A 16,166-nucleotide genomic window follows, 5' to 3' on the forward strand; every position below is an offset into this window, starting at 1 on the left:
TAAGCCCTCTTTTCCCCTGCTAGCTCTCCCTTCTGCATCACCTAAGAAATTCAATGTGTGACCTTTGGACCCAACCCAACTGCAACCTCACAACACTTATGTGTATATCTTTAAATTATATAAATTACTGATTTATTCAGATTAATGTCTGTCTCCTCTAGACTGTAAGCTCTTTATGGGCAGGGAATGAGCCTGCTAATTTTCTTGCACTGTACTCTCCCAAGCATTTAATACAGTGCTCTGGACATAGGAAGCACTCAATAAATACAACTGATTGAATGACTGCCACCTAGAGACGTTTTGTTGAGGTGAACTTAGTACATCTGTGCCTCTGTTCACAGTAACCACGTAGTAAATACTTGACTGGTTGAACATAAACTGAATGTTAGAAGACTAAATTTCTTTTAGGATTTCATGTAATAATAATTGTAGTATTTGTTTAGTACTTACAATATATCAAGCACTTTACTAAGTGATGGGGTAGATACAACATTATCAGGTCCCACATGGGACTCACAGTCGAAGAAGGAGGAAGAACAAGTATTGAATCTCCTTTTTTCAGATGAAGGAACTGAGGAACAGAGAAGTTAAGTGACCTGCCCAATGTTCAACAGCAGATAAGTGGTGGAGCCTTCCAGGCTTGCACTCTTTCCCTTAGGCTGTACTACTTCATTCAGAGCCAGGAGATTGCCTCTCTTTGAACAAAACATCCTATTATTCTTTCTGGATGATTACTTTTCTCTTTGACACCAGGCATTGACCCGTCATGTGATGGGTATTTTCTTCCCACTCTATCTTCTGTATATTTTTGAAACCTGATTGCAGACCTCATTTGTTCTCATCTTCTGGTGATCAGAGTTTGGTCTGAATGAGGCTTTTAGGACCCCTTTTCTAGTTTTCCATTCAAGTGGAACAATGGATTCTAAAAAGTGTCTAGGTTGCTCGAATCGAATGTGTGTGTGTGTGTGTGTGTAAGTAGCAGACTTGTTGTTTGTCTCCTGGGACAATAAATCCTGTCACATCTACCTTCACAACATTGCTGAAATCCACACTTTCCTCTCCATCCAAATCACTACCATGTTGATCCAAGTACTATCTTGCCTTGGTTATTGCATAAGCCTTCTTGCCGACCTCCCTGTCTCCTGTTTCTCCCCACTCCAGTCCATAGTTCGCCCTGCTGTCTAGATTAGTTTTCTAAAAATCACTCAGTCCATGTTTTCCCACTCCTCCAGAACTTCCAGGGGTTGCCCATCCACTCTGCATCAAACAGAAACTCCTTACCAATGACTTTAAAGCACTCAATTACCTTGACCCCTCCTATTTTACCTTTTGGACTTACCTCCCCACTCTTACCAAACAAGCCACCTCTGTTGTAAAACTTCTTCATAGGACTCCCAGGTCTCACCTACCTTCCTCGATTCCAGGCAATGGCATTTGTGGGGATACCTGCCTATCTAAACAGTTTGCATAGAGCTATCTGCTCAGCAAGTGTCCTTTGGGTTCCATAATGGAATGACACACTGTGTGCTTTGACATATTAATCAGATAGAATCCTTCCCAACGATCGATCTGAACTGTATGGGAACAGGACCTTTGAAGGTGAGGACAGTGATGATGATGGAGGAACTTCCAGGACAGAGGGATTGGTGGTGAAATAGATGAGATGGAAGTAAAGTGAGTAGGTTGGCACTAACGGAGCGAGGTGAGCAGGGTGAGTTGTAATAGGAAATGAGTGAGGTAAAATAGGTGGGGGCATGATTGGCAAGATTGGAGAGGGAATTGATTCAGGCAGGGAGGTCGTCAAGTAGGCTGATGTATTAGGGATACGACAGTTGTTGCGACCTGCATGGTGGCAGTTGGATTGTAGAAGAAGGGACTCTAGAAGATGAATCCTTGGGATTTTGTGGGACTAAATATGGGGGTTGAGTTAGAGGGAGAAGTCAAAGAAAATGCCAAAGTTATGAGCTTGAGAGATGGGGAGGATGGTGATGTTGTCAATTGTAATGGGAACGTTAGGTGGTGGAGAAGATTTGGGAGGGATATGTTGAAGAGAAGAAAAAGGGCCAAAGAGAAACAGCATGGCCTAGTGGAGGACCAGGATTCTAATTGTCTGCTGTGTGACCTGACCAAGTCTCTTACCTTCCCTGTGCCTCAGTTACCTCATCTGTAAAATGGAGATTAAGACAGTGAGCTTTATGTAGGACATTCACTCTGTCCCACCTGATTCACTTGTACCTACCCCAGTACTTAATACAGTGCCTAGTACATAATAAGAAGCAATAGAGCCATGAGAAGCAGAGTGACTCAGTGGAAAGAGCCCAGGCTTGGGTGTCAGAGGTCGTGGGTTCCATCCCCACTCCGTCATTTGTCAGCTGTGTGACTTTGGGCAAGTCACTCAACTTCTCTGTGTCTTCAGTTACCTCATCTGGAAAATGGGGATTAAGACTGGGAGTCCCACATGAGACAACCTGATGACCTTTTATCTCGCCCAGAACTTAGAACAGTGCTTGGTATATAGTAAACACTTAATTAATATGTCATTATTATTATTATCATTAATGATAATAAGTGTTTCATAAATGCCATAAAAAAGAAGGAAGAGAGAAAGAGAGAGAGAGAGTTTGCTCACTGGGGCTGCTTATCTGAGTGGCACTAAATTGGTCATCTGACCAACATCCTGGACTGGCTGTCTTCTGGAAGAGTATTTCAAATAAGATGGAGGCATTCAGCAGCACAAATATTTCCACTGGTTTTCCTGAATGGCTGTGGATTGTACTGGGAAATCCAAACTCTGTCTTCCAGATTCTCTGCACCTCCCTCTTTGTTCTTGACTTCCACTGAGCAGCTTCATGGCATTATTTAGCATCATCTCCATTAACAAAAACATAATAATATTCCTGCCATTATAAAAATAAAAATCCCAGTTCTCCCATCTGTTCAGGAAGGTCTTTGTTACAGTTCTTCCTCAAGGCAGGGGGACCTGGTCTCCCTCAGAACATCTTCCGACACAGAGTGTCTGAGATTATATCAGAGTTTTGGAGTCTGAAGGGATCAGGACAAAGAGCCCCAGAATGAAAAGAAAAATAGAGGAATCGATTTGGAAAAAATGAGCTGCTTTTCCACCCAACAAAAGGACATGAAAATAAAGCAGTGCATTAGATCTGTATTTATATGAGCTTTGAGAAACAGCTAGAGGAAAAGCATAGTTCTCCTGGGCTCCTACACAATTTCCTGCTGAATCAAATTGAGTGGAAGAGTAGCTCAAGGAGGATATGAGAATCTCAGATTCACCAACTAATTTTGACAATAAGCGGATATGAGATTCACAGTGGTCTTCAGTGACTTTAGCCAGTGTGCTAAACCAAACTGAAATCCTGATAGCAAGAAATTCATGATTCATTATTTCTGTTTTCTTCATTAAACAAATGTTATATAATATGGCTCAATTATGATTGTCATAATGTGAGTGATTCAAATTTAGATTTTGATTCTTCTCCTTGAGGACAAAGTGGACTAACAAGTAGATTTGAGTTTGAATTTAAAAGCTGTTTAGCAAAGGGGTCATGCTTAAAATATATAATCTCTCATTGTATTGTGAATTACTTGGATACTATTTCTCCCTTTCCATTATGTAATGTTGCACTTATCTTGTTGTAAGTATTTCAGTAGAACAATATTGAACATCTTCTGAGATAGTTCTTGGCAGAACACTCAGAAACCTTTATAAATTCCTTTACACACTAGGCCCTTCCAAATCTATTTTACCAAGAACAAATGACAACCCAATATGTGAGTTGAACCCCTTAGACTTTATTCCAAGGTTTGAGTATTTTTTCTATTGAACCCAATGCTAGTTACTCCTCTAAGCAAAGAGGCCCTCTCCAAAAAGAGAGAAGAAATCTGGTTTTCCTCATACGGGAGAGAATCAGCGTGGTCTAGTGGATAGAGCGTGGACCTAGGAGTCAGAAGGTTCTGGATTCTAATGCTGGCTCCACCACTTGTCTGCTGATTGACCTTAGGGAAGTCACTTCACTTCTCTGGGCCTCAGCTACCTCATCTTTCAAATGGGGATTAAGACTGTGATCCCCATATGGGACATAGACTGTGTCCAACCCGATTAGCTTGTATCTACCCCAGTGTTCAGTAAACTGCCTGTATACCATAGCAAGTGCTGAACACATGCCATTAAAAAAAACAAAAACAGTAGCATGGCCTAGTGGAAATAACATGAGCCTGGGAATCAGAAATTTTGGCTTCTAATTCAGACTCTAACATGTACCTGCTGTGACAGAGCTAAAATTAGAACCCAGTTCACCTGAATCCCAAGGCTAAAACCCTGCCCTCTAGGCAATCCTGACTCCAGGTTAGGGTGGGCTTGGGTTCACCTCTGGGAGGGCTCCCCTCAAACTGCAGGAGCATTCTGGGAGCATAAGACTGGATATGGCTGTTACCTTATTTCATTAGGTCAAACTGTTCAGTCTTCCCCTGGCAGATGCACTGTAGCATTGACCAAGAAATAATTGTTCTTGTTTTTGGAAGATGACTGTAGATTATAAGATTCCTGTGGCATCTACCACCTCTTTTGTATGGTGCTTTCCCAAGAACTTGGTAGAGTGCTCTTCACACAGTAAGTGCTCGATAAATACCACTATTTGTTGACACTGGTGCTGAAACGATCAGACTCATGCATTTAAGTGAGCCTGCAAAAATGCAATTGAGGCTGGAAAGAGCAAGGTGTGATCAATTAATCAATGGTATTATTGATGTGGGCAGGGCACTGCCATCTGCTCTTCAGAGGGCATGAGAGATTTAGATAACTCGATCCCCATGTTCAAGATATTTTCCATCTAATGGAGGAGGAAGACAACAATTCAATTACAGTTAAAAAGATGAGAACGGAAAGATGGATATGTGAATGAGTAAATGCTTAAATTGTAGACCATAGTCAGTAGGCCCAGAAGTTCTACAGGTGGCTGTGAGTACATAAATGTGGATTTGGTCCAAACATCCTCAGCTGGTAGTTGGGTGAGTCTGATGAAAAATTCACTGGGAAAATATCCCAGAGAAATTGGGATTTCAGAAGTACTTTGAAGATGGGGAGAGCTGGGAGCACATTAGAACAGAGAGGGATTCCAGCCTGGGGGATGGGTGTGAGCAAAGTTTCAAAGGTGGACAAGATGAGAGCCAGGCACAGTGAACTGGTTAGCTGGAAAGGAAGAAGAGTAGAAACTGAATGAATGAGTGTAGTGGGAGAAGAGTAGATAAGGGGAAGTGGGGAGTTAACGGTGTGTCAATATTTGAGAATTCTGCTTGATGTGGAATTGAATGAGTTTCCTTTGCAGAATCCTGAAGACTGGGGAGATGTGTGGCATAATCCAGTCAGGAGAGCAACGTGTGGACTGGAGAGGGGAAGAGTGGAGGCAGGGATACCAGTGACCAAGATGATAGTGTTTTCTAGCAGGGGGGTGAGAATACCTGGAAATCTGTATGGAAAGGAAGGGTTGGATTTGGGAAGAGTTACAGATGAAAAACCAGAAGGATTACGGAAGAGATTGAATGTGAGAGTTGAAAGTGGGGAGTCAACAACAATGCCAAGATTGTGGGCTTGGAAGATGAGAGTCTGGTGGTGATGTCATTTGTGATGAGAAAGTCCTTGTCTTATGCTGTCAAGTCATTTCTGATCCATAGAGACTCCATGAACACAAATCTCCTAGAATGCCTCACATCCAGCTGCGATCTGGTAGTATATCCGTAGAGTTTTTTTTGTAAAAATGCAGAAGTCATTTACCATTGCCTTCTTCCACCCAGTAAACTTGAATCTCCACGCACAACTCTCTCATGCTGCTGCCGCTGCCCAGCAGAGGTGAATTTTGACTTGTATTAGATGGCCTTTCACTCCTTAGCCACTGCTCAAGCTAGGAATGGAATGGGTAGGTCTCTGCTTGACTCTCCCTCCCATAGCTGAGACTGGTAGAGGACTGGAAACTCTCCAGGTGCCATCAAGAAAGGGGAATGAGAAAGTTAGGTGTAGTGAATTTAGAAGGGAAGATGAAGAGTTCAGTTTTACACATTCTGAGCTTCAGGTAGCAGTAGTAAATCTATGCGGAGATCACCTAATGGCAAGAGGAAATGTGAGTTTGCAGAAGGAGCAAGAGGTTTGGGCTAGTGAGGTAGATTTGGGAATTTTGAAGGACACCCTTAGCTGATATGTGAGAGGCAGAAGAGGAGCCAGAGGGAGTTTGAGAAGGAGCAACTAGAGAAGTAGGAGGAAAAGCAGGAGAAAGTTGTCAGTAAAATAAAGAATATATAGCATTTCTAGCATTACTGGCTTACATTGCCTTCTTCCACGTAGTAAAATTGAGTCTCTTTCCTCGGCTCTCTCCCGTGTCTCTCAGCACAGGTGAGTTTTGATTTGGAGCAGGTCGCCTTCCACTTGTTAGCCACTGCCCAAGCTAGAAACAGGTTGGGTATGCCTTTGCTTGACTTCCCTCCCGTAGTCACCACTGGGAGAGTACTGGAGGCTCTCCAGGTATGACCTTGAGAGGGGCATGTAATGAATAGCACAATTAACATTAATTATTATTCTCATTTCTACAGCCGCTGACCTCTTCTTTATGCAATCCCCCTTGCTTAGAACCCCTGCCTTCATATTGGCAGACTACAGCTCTCACCCTCTATAAAGTACTTATAAGTTACATTTCTTCAAGGGAGATATGATAGAAAAGCAGCGTGGCTCAGTGGAAAGAGCATGGGCTTTGGAGTCAGAGGTCATGAGTTCGAATCCTAGCTCTGCCACCTGTCTGCTGTGTGACCTTGGGCAAGTCACTTCACTTCTCTGTGCCTCAGTTACCTCATCTGTAAAATGGGGATGAAGACTGTGAGCCCCACGTGGGACAACCTGATTCCCCTGTGTCTAGCCCAGTGCTTAGAACAGTGCTCTGCACATAGTAAGCACTTAACAAATACCAACATTATTATTATTATTATTAGTTTCTTATAATAATAATAATAACTGTGGTTTGTACAGAGTGCTTACTATGTGTCAAATGCATTGAGATACAATATTATCCCATTATCAGGCACAGACCCTTTCCCTCAGAGTACTCACAGTCTAAGAAAAAGGGAGAACAGGTATCAAATCCCCATTTACAGATGAGAGAACTGAAGCCTAGACAAGTCAAGTGACTTACCCAAGGTCACACAGCAGACAAGGGGAAGAGTCGGGGTTAGAATCCAGGTCATCTGACTCCTGGCCGTGTGCTCGTTCTACAAAGCCATGCGGTTTCTCCAATCACAGTTGGCTCCATATGTAACAGTTTGGGGCAGGGGAAATCTGCTCAGAAGTCACTAAGGTGGGTAGATGTTTTTTCTTTATGTTAAAAATGCCAACCATTTAATACCATCTCCCAAGATAGTATTTGCAACTTTTTCCAAGATCTCAAGTATGCTTCTATGTTTTCCTCTGAAAGATCTTTTGTTTTTATTTCCCATAGCAAATTAATATCCATTGTAGTCCTCTGGTACCAGGTCCAGGGTTTTGTTCCAAAGATTTCTTGTTCTTCTCTACTTGTGCATTTTTTGCCCAATTTCTCCAAAAATCCTTCGCTGCCTGGCATTCCAATAGGTGTTCTTGTGTTTCTATTTCTGTACATCTTACCCTTGGGCATGTTTTCTCAATGCTTTCTTACCTTCATTCTGGGATCATACCCTCAAGTTTTCCCATACTTTGCTAGCTAAACCATGCATCTTTCTTTTTCCTGTTAGGCTCAATTCATTTAACTTTAGGAAAGTATTTTTAGTTTCTAATTCCCTAAAGGCTCCTCAGCCCGTCATCTTCTTGTGCTCCTGTTTTGCCCTAGACTACTTCCACGTCCTCTACCTTAGGGTGGCTTCTCAGTTAATCAACCAACTAATCTATGGTATTTATTGAATACTTACTGTGTGCAGAGCACTATGCTAAAGGTTTGGGAAAGTACAATATAAAAGAGTTAGTAGACGTGATCCCTGCAGGGTGGCCTAGTAGAACAGGGGCCTGAGAGTCAGAAGGACCTGGGTTCTAATCCCAGATCTACCTGTCTGCTGTGTGACCTTGGGTGAGTCACTTCATTTCTCTGTGCCTCAATTACCTCATCTGTAAAATTGGGATTAATACTGTGAGCCCCCTGTGGGACATGGACTGTGTCCAATCTGATTAGCTTGTATCTTCCTCAGCACTCAGAAGAGTGCCTGGCACAGACTAAGCACTTAAAAAATACTGTAAAAAAGGAGTTTTCAATCTGCAGTCTTCATAACTTGCTAGGCTTTGGCCCTTCCCCAGGTGACTGTGACATCTCTGTAAAAGATCTCACCACTCAGCTGCCTTTTGTTTATTGATTTGATAAATCCTTCTGTCCTTTTTTCAGCCCTTTTGTAGATTATATCATTCTGTACCATCTTCAGTCTAGGCTGGCTAAGCAGAATTACCACAGATTTTGTTCTGTTTTTCCTCCTGCCACCTCTTCTGCAAAGAATCAAACACTTCTTCCCTCTTTCGGCTCCCAGCAAAGCCACTGGCATCTAATATTAGACCCAGCTGGATGCTGATAGACAAAAATACCAAATTCCCCACTATATAACCCCTGCAGGATCATACACTTTGTCAGCTCTCTTGTGAATCTCTCTTGGGAAACACATCTCATCTTCAAACGGAGCAAATACTGCTGCCAATTTCTCACTGCCACCCGACATCACCTAGGTCCATGAATAGGCCCATCTACTCTGCTCCTTTCTCCATTTCCTTGCATCTGGTTTACAACCACCTGCAAGGAGCGAGTCTGGGTCAGTGTCCTTCCTTCATCCTCTCCTGCCTTTCCGCCCTTCCAGGCCATTACCTTCCACTCCTCCATTCTCTCCAGGGAAAACAGGGTGGGGTTTGGCATCTGATTCTCTGACAGTGCGAAACCTGGAAATTTGATTCTTGCCACTCCTCCCTGCTTCCATTCACCCCTCCCATCTTGGGAAGCCTGAGCCAGGTGGCCAAGAGTAACTCTCCACTTCCCAGAGCAGGTGGAAATGCACTCCTGAGGATTCCCTCCCAGAGGGAAGCAAAGTAGATTAAGAACCAAATAACTCATCAAGCACAGGCAATCATAGGGGGAATTGGAAAAAGAGGAGGGGCCTTGTTAATTAGGGAAAAGAGGCCTCTCTGAGTTGGAACTGAGCATTCCTGGACAAAACAAAGGCCAAAATGATTTCCATGAAGGGGTTGGGAAGCGAGGATCCCTGAGGGGTGAGGTGAGAAAACTCACCTACCCCTGAGAAGGGGAGACAATTGTGTGGATCGGCAACCATTACACCCTGGCACCCAAAAGCCCTTAGGGAAGGATTCAGAGGGGTGAACCTGAAATTAGGATTTCCCAAAAGAGGCTGAGAGGGGACTGATCATAGGCCCAAAGCACCAGGATGCTGGAAGAAGGGAAAAGTGTTAGAAATAAGGAAAAGATATTTTTAATCAGAATTCTTTTATATCTTTTACTGCATTAACTCATTAAAAAGCCTTCTGGTTCATCTATTACGGACCTCGTTGCTCTGACCTCCACATAGGAGGGGCTTGGGGGTCTCCTGGTTGACAGGGATGCATTTTCCTGGGAAGCTAAGGGAAGGGGAGGGAGAGGAGGAGAAGACTCCTTTTAGCCACCAGGAGCCAACCTCAGAAGCTGGATGGACCCTAAATGATCCCTTGTCCTTCACAGGAGCTAACTGTAGCCAAGATAAAGGCCTGAGGGGTAGAATAATTGACATTTACTAGTCAGGTCCCCCAAATTCACACTTGTGCCCAGAAAAATGAAGTCAGAGACTTTAGGATTCTGTGGACATTACTAGGGGTACAGGCCCTCCTTCACTGACTCTGGAAGCCAATTCAGCTGGGAGAATCCCAGAAGAGATCCCTATCCTAATTCATTTCTTATCTTCCTACCTTATATTCCCCCAGCCCTCATTCCCACCCTTCTATGGCCCCAAAGCACTGAAGTTCCCCCAAACCCAGTAGCCATCAATCATATTTATTGAGTGCTCACTAGGTGCAGAATACTGAAATAAGTTTGCAGACACCTTCCCTGGCCATAAGTAGAAGGAGTGTGGCCTAGAGGACAAAGTACGGGCCTGGGAGTCAGAAGGACCTGGGTTCTAATCGCTGCTCTGCCACTTGTCTGCATTATGACTGTGGGCAGTTCACTTCATGTCTCTGTGTCTCGTTTACCTCAACTGTAAAGTGGGGATTAAGAATGTGAGCCCTTTGCGGGAGAGAGACCATGTCCAACCTGCTTAAATTTACCTCAGCAGTTAGTACAGTGCCTGGTACATAGTGTTTAACACAGACCATAAGAAAGAGGTATTCTCTATTATTTCCCCTACTTTTCATTTGTCTGTCTCCCCTGCTAGACCGTAAATTTCTTAGGCAGGGATTAGTCTCCTCTATTATTTTCTAGTAAAAATGATTGCTGTATTTGTTTAGCACTTCCTAGCCACTGAAGTAGATCCAAATTAATCAGGTGGGACTCAGCCCCTCTACCACATGGGGTTCACAGTCTAAAGGGGAGGGAGAACAGGTATTTAATTCCCATTTTACAGATGAAGAAACTGAGACAGAGAGAAGCTAGATAATACTAATAATGGTGTTTGTTAAGTGCTTATTATGTGCCAGGCACTCTACTAAACGCTGGTAAGGATGCAAGCAAATCAGGTTGGACACAGTCTCTTTCCCACGTGGGGCTCACAATCCCAATTCCCATTTTAGAGATGAGGGAACTGAGGCACAGAGAAGTGAAGTGACTTGTCCAACATCACAAAGCAGGCAAGTGGCAGAGCAGGAATTAAAACCAAAGCCCTCTGACTGGCAGACCTATGCTCTTTCCACTAGGTCACAAAGTACAGTCCTAATAGGATTTCAAAAGTGCCCAGTACGTATTATACTTTCACTGAACTCGTTTACATCACCCACACCCTTACCAGGCACAAAAATACACACTTGATTGATGAATTTTGACCATTCTGGCTGTAAATGTTTTTGATTTGTCTTTCCCATTAAAGTGGAACCTCCTTTTTGGTAGGAAAACTCACATCTTTATTATGTGCTATAATAATGCACCACTCTAAATAGGTGATCTGTATATGTTAAGCTCATTGTGGGCAAGGACTGTGTCTATTATTATATTGTCCTCTCTCAAGCATCTAGTAGATTGTTCTGCACACAATAAGTGTTCAATAAATATGGCTGAATGAATACTAATATGATTACTATCATTAATTCCTTTACTGGAGAGTGTAGTTTTAATAGAGTGGAAGGGTTGGAAAGCAGATTGTTGGTACTTTAGAAGGGATTTGGAAGAGGAAATGGAGCTCCTTGTTTTCCCACCCAAATCCTGTCCTCCTCCTATCTTTCTCATCTCTATAGGCAACACCACTCTCCTCCCTATCTCGTAGGCCCCTAACCTTGGCATGGTTCTAAAGTCATCTCTCCCATTCCAGGGAATGAGCAGGAAGCAGCATGGCTTGGTGGAAAGAGCCCGGGCTTGGGAGTCAGAGGTCGGGGTTCTAATCCCGGTTCCGCCACTTGTCAGCTGTGTGACTTTGGGCAAGTCACTTCACTTCTCTGGGCCTCAGTTACCTCATGTGTAAAATGGGGATTAAGACTGTGAGCCCCACATGGGACAACCTGATTACCTTCTATTTACCCCAGCACTTAGAACAGTGCTTGGAACAGAGTAAGCACTTAACATATACTGTCATTATTATTGTTCCTCCTACACAGTCAAGATGTCACCAGATCTTCTTGGTTCTACCTTCACAACATTGCTAAAACCCTCCCTTTCCTCTCCATCCAACCTGTTGTCAGGCTGATCCAAGCATTTATCCTATCCTGCCTTGGCTATCTCATCTGCCCCCTTGCTGACATTCCTGCCTCCTGTCTCTTCCTACTCCAGTACACACTTCACTTTGCTGCAAGCATAATTTTTCTAAAACAACTGTTCATGCTATGTCTCCCCACCTTTTAAGAACCTCTGATGACAGCCCATCTACCTCCACATCAAACAGAAACTCCTAACCTTTGGCTTTAAAACACTGTCAGCGAGTCCCATCTCCCCTAACCCCAATTAGACTCTGACCCCATCATTGGAAGGGATAATCTCTATCTGTTGTCGAATTGTACATTCCAAGTGCTTAGTACAGTGCTCTGCACATAGTAAGCGCTCAATAAATATAATTGAATGAATGAATGCTCTCACCTCACTGGTCTCCTTCCCCAGCCCAGACCTTACACTTTGCTCCTCTAGTTTCTGCACACTCACTGTGTCCCAATCTCATCGATCCCATTGCTGACCCCTTTCCCACATCCTCAACCTAGCCTGGAACTCCCTCCCCCTTCCATATACGCCCCCCCCACTCCTTTTTAATGCATCGTGAAGGTCACATCTCCTCCAAGAGACCTTCCCTGATTAAGCCCACTTTTCCCTGGTTCCCTCTCCCTTCCACATCATCTGTGCACTTGGTTCTGTGAGCTTTGGGAGTTTGCTATTCACCCTGTCCTCAGTCCTACAGCACATACATACATATCTTTAAATTACATATAATAAATTATTTATATTGATGTCTACATTCCCCTCTAGACTATCAGCTTGTTGTAGGCAGGGAACGTTTCTGCTAACTCTGTTGTATTGTACTCCCCCAGGCTCTAGTTCAGTGCTCTGCACATAGTAAGCACTCGATAAGTTCCGTTGAACGATTGAAGCAGCAGGGGCAGGAATGGGAGGATGGCGATGGGGTGATAGCAAGAGGATGAAGGGGATTCAGGGAAGAATTTCTTAGTGCTTGGGGAATGTGAGAAACACTTGTGGTGTTAACGGGTTAGTTGCATCGATGAGTATGTCTCTTGGCCTTCCGATTTTGGTGGTTCTCTGATAATCCTTGTTTGATTATCTGATGAGCTCTTGAATACGTTTTCTACACCTGCTGCCCCCAATTCCTCACCTCCAATTCTCTCTTTGACCCTCTCAAATCTGGATTTTACCCCATTCGCTCGGTGGAAACTGCCTTCTCACAGGTCACCACTGATCTCCTTGTCAAATCCAATGGTCTCTACTCCACCCTGATGCTCCTCAACCTGTCAGCTGCCTTTGACACTGTAGACCACCCCCTTCTCCTGAAAACACTATCCAAACTTGGTTTCACTGACACTGTTTTCTCCTGGTTCTCCTCTATCTCTCTAGCCATTCCTTCTCAGGTTCTTCTCCAGGCCCTTCCTCTGCTTCCCAATCCTAACTGTGGGAGTCACTCAAGGTTCTATTCTCAATCTACAACGACCCCATTGGAGAATTCATTTGTCCCTGTGGCTTCAACTATCATCTCTTTGTGAAAGATTCCCAATCTCACATTTCTGGCCCTAAACCTTCTTCTGCTCTGCAGTCTTGTATGTCCTCCTGTCTGCAGGACATCTTTCCTTGGATGTCCTGCCAATGCTTGAAACTTAACATGTCCAAAAAAGAACTCCTCATCTTCCCACCCATACCCTGTCCTCCCCCTCACTTTCCCATCACTTTAGACAGCACCACCACCTCCCTGTCTCACAGGCCTGTACCCTGGCCTTTATCCTGGACTCATCTCTCACATTCAACCCACATATTCAATCTGTCGCCAAATCCTATTATCGCTGAAAGACTCTCTTTCCTCTCCCTCCAAACTGCTGCGAAATTCACTGTGAGTGGGGAATGTATCTGTTATATTGTTATATTGTACTCTTCCAAGCTCCTAGAACAGTGTTCTGCACAAAGTAAGTGCTCAATAAGTACATTTGACAGATTGACTGATCCTCTCCTGCCTTGACAACTGTTTCAGCCTCCTTGATGACTCCTCTGATTCCTGTTTCTTCCCACTCCAGTCCATATTTCACACTTCTGCCTGGATCATTTTTCTAAAAAGAGTTCAGACCATGTTTCCTCACTCCTCAAGAACCTCCATTGGTTAACCATCCACCTCCACCTAAAGGAGAACCTCCTTACCATTGGCTTTAAAGCACTGAATCACCTTGCCCCTTTTTGTCTTTCCCCACTGATTTCTTTCTACAATCCAGGATGCTAACTTCACTCCTCTAATGCCAACCTACACACTGTATCTCGATGTCCTCTATCTCACTTCCCAGCCCTTGCCCACATCCCGTCTCTGGACTGGAACTCTATCCCCCTTTATATCTGACAGAACTCTATCCCCCTTTATATCTGACAGAGGATCAGCGTGGCTCAGTGGAAAGAGCACGGGCTTTAGAGTCAGGGCTCATGAATTTGAATCCCAGCTCTGCCACTTGTCGGCTGTGTGACTGTGGGCAAGTCACTTAACTTCTCTGTGCCTCAGTTCCCTCATCTGTAAAATGGGGATTAAGACTGCGAGCCCCATGTGGGACAACCTGATTCCCCAATGTCTACCCCAGCGCTTAGAACAGTGCTCGGCACATAGTAAGCGCTTAACAAATACCAACATTATTATTATTATTATTAGGATCACTCTGCCCACCCTCAATGTCTTACTAAAATCACATCTCCTCCAAAAGACCTTCCCAGACTGAGCCCTCATTCCCTCTTCCTTGGGTGTCACTTATGTTCTTGGATTTGTACCCATTATTCACCCTATCCGTAGCCCCACAATACTGATGTACCTATCCATAATTTATTTTACTGTCTGTCTTCCCCTTTAGATTGTACGTTCCTTGAGGACAGGGAACATGTCTACCGAATCTGTTACATTATATTCTCTCCAACACAGAGTACAATCCTGTGCACACAGTAAGTACTCAAATACAAGTGATTGATTAATAATGTTTAGAGCCTCTTTTCTAGTGTCTCCCCTATTTGGGGTGAGCCGAGCATCGGCAACTAAATAGAGTAGTTCAAATCCCGAGGAAGTCATCAAGACGTGTTGCCGGCTATTTGGCGATCAAACACTATATGTATCTAAAAGAGTTGTAGCTTAAATTTATTCTGAGGTCAAAGAATTAGATCATGAAGTGGGATTCTCCTTTTTTCTTATTCACGGGCGTTTGTGGAGAATGCTGGGTTATTGTGTTTTTGCTGTAGTTGGTAAACTGTACCCACTGGCATATTTGGTGGTAGTGTATAAAACCAAATGAGCTATGAATATAAAAAGCCCTTGAAGGAAACCTATATCAGAGCAGCTTAACTGAGAGATTTTTACTGCAAGCTGCTTCGAGTGTTAGGCAGTTAGCCATGTTAAAAAATGATTTGCTCAGCTACGATCAGTTTATTTCAAAACTTCTTCTTGGCTTTGCATTTAAGAGAGGATTTTAAGGAGGCAGGGTCCTAATGATTTCAAAAGCATCGAAAGTAGCATAGCCCCAAATCTATTGTGTCTGCCTAAAATCAATATTGTCAACACACCTAATTAAAGAATAGTAAACAGCAGCCATTCTGGATTGTGGACAGACACAGATTTATCCAGCTCTCCGCAATACCCGTGAATGCTAACAGATCTAATTTTTGGTCACAAATATGCTTTCTTTTGGTCATTTTCTCTTTTCTTCTTTTCCTATCGTCTGTTGGGGTTCTGAAATGCTCAGCCTGGTGGATTTAAAATTAGATCCCCAAGGAGTAAGTTCACTATGGCCAGGGAACGTGTCCACTAATTCTATTGTATTGTTCTCTCCCAAGTGCTTAGTATACCACTCTGAACATAGTAAGCACTCAATAAATACAGTTGATTGATTGAGAAGGCAATGATTCTCTTGGGAGTTGCTTCCAGCTCCCTTTTCCTGAAGCATAGACACTGCTCATGCCAGGGAATAATAATGATAGTATTTGATAAATGCTTACTATGTTCCAAGCACTGTTCTAAGTGCTGAGGAATAGTTTACTCACTAGAACTACTGACACTATTGATGTCCATAGATCATCTATATGAAAGTCTATGTCCATACCTCATGTAGGGATACAAATGTTTCTTAGTAGCAATTATTTCTACAAAAGCATTAGGAAAAGTTAAATGAATGTGCTGCCGTATCTAGGTGCTTTTGTATGTTCTCTCTCAAGATCTTAGTACAGTGTTCTGCACCCAATAAGGTATTCAATAAATAACAGGGTATATAGAGTAGGGGGGACCAAATTGTCTCCTTTAAAGGGTAACTG

At 43.4% G+C, this 16,166-nt stretch overlaps 1 protein-coding gene across 1 annotated transcript in view; it reads left to right on the forward strand.

Moving 5' to 3' along the window:
- Positions 1 to 16,166, forward strand: part of TRHDE (thyrotropin releasing hormone degrading enzyme) — a 418,324-nt gene that overhangs the window by 379,240 nt on the left and 22,918 nt on the right. The gene's annotated exons all lie outside the window — the stretch shown is intronic.

Source organism: Ornithorhynchus anatinus, chromosome 14 (genome assembly GCF_004115215.2).
Source record: "Ornithorhynchus anatinus isolate Pmale09 chromosome 14, mOrnAna1.pri.v4, whole genome shotgun sequence".
In the NCBI taxonomy this organism is placed as follows: Eukaryota; Metazoa; Chordata; class Mammalia; order Monotremata; family Ornithorhynchidae; genus Ornithorhynchus; species Ornithorhynchus anatinus.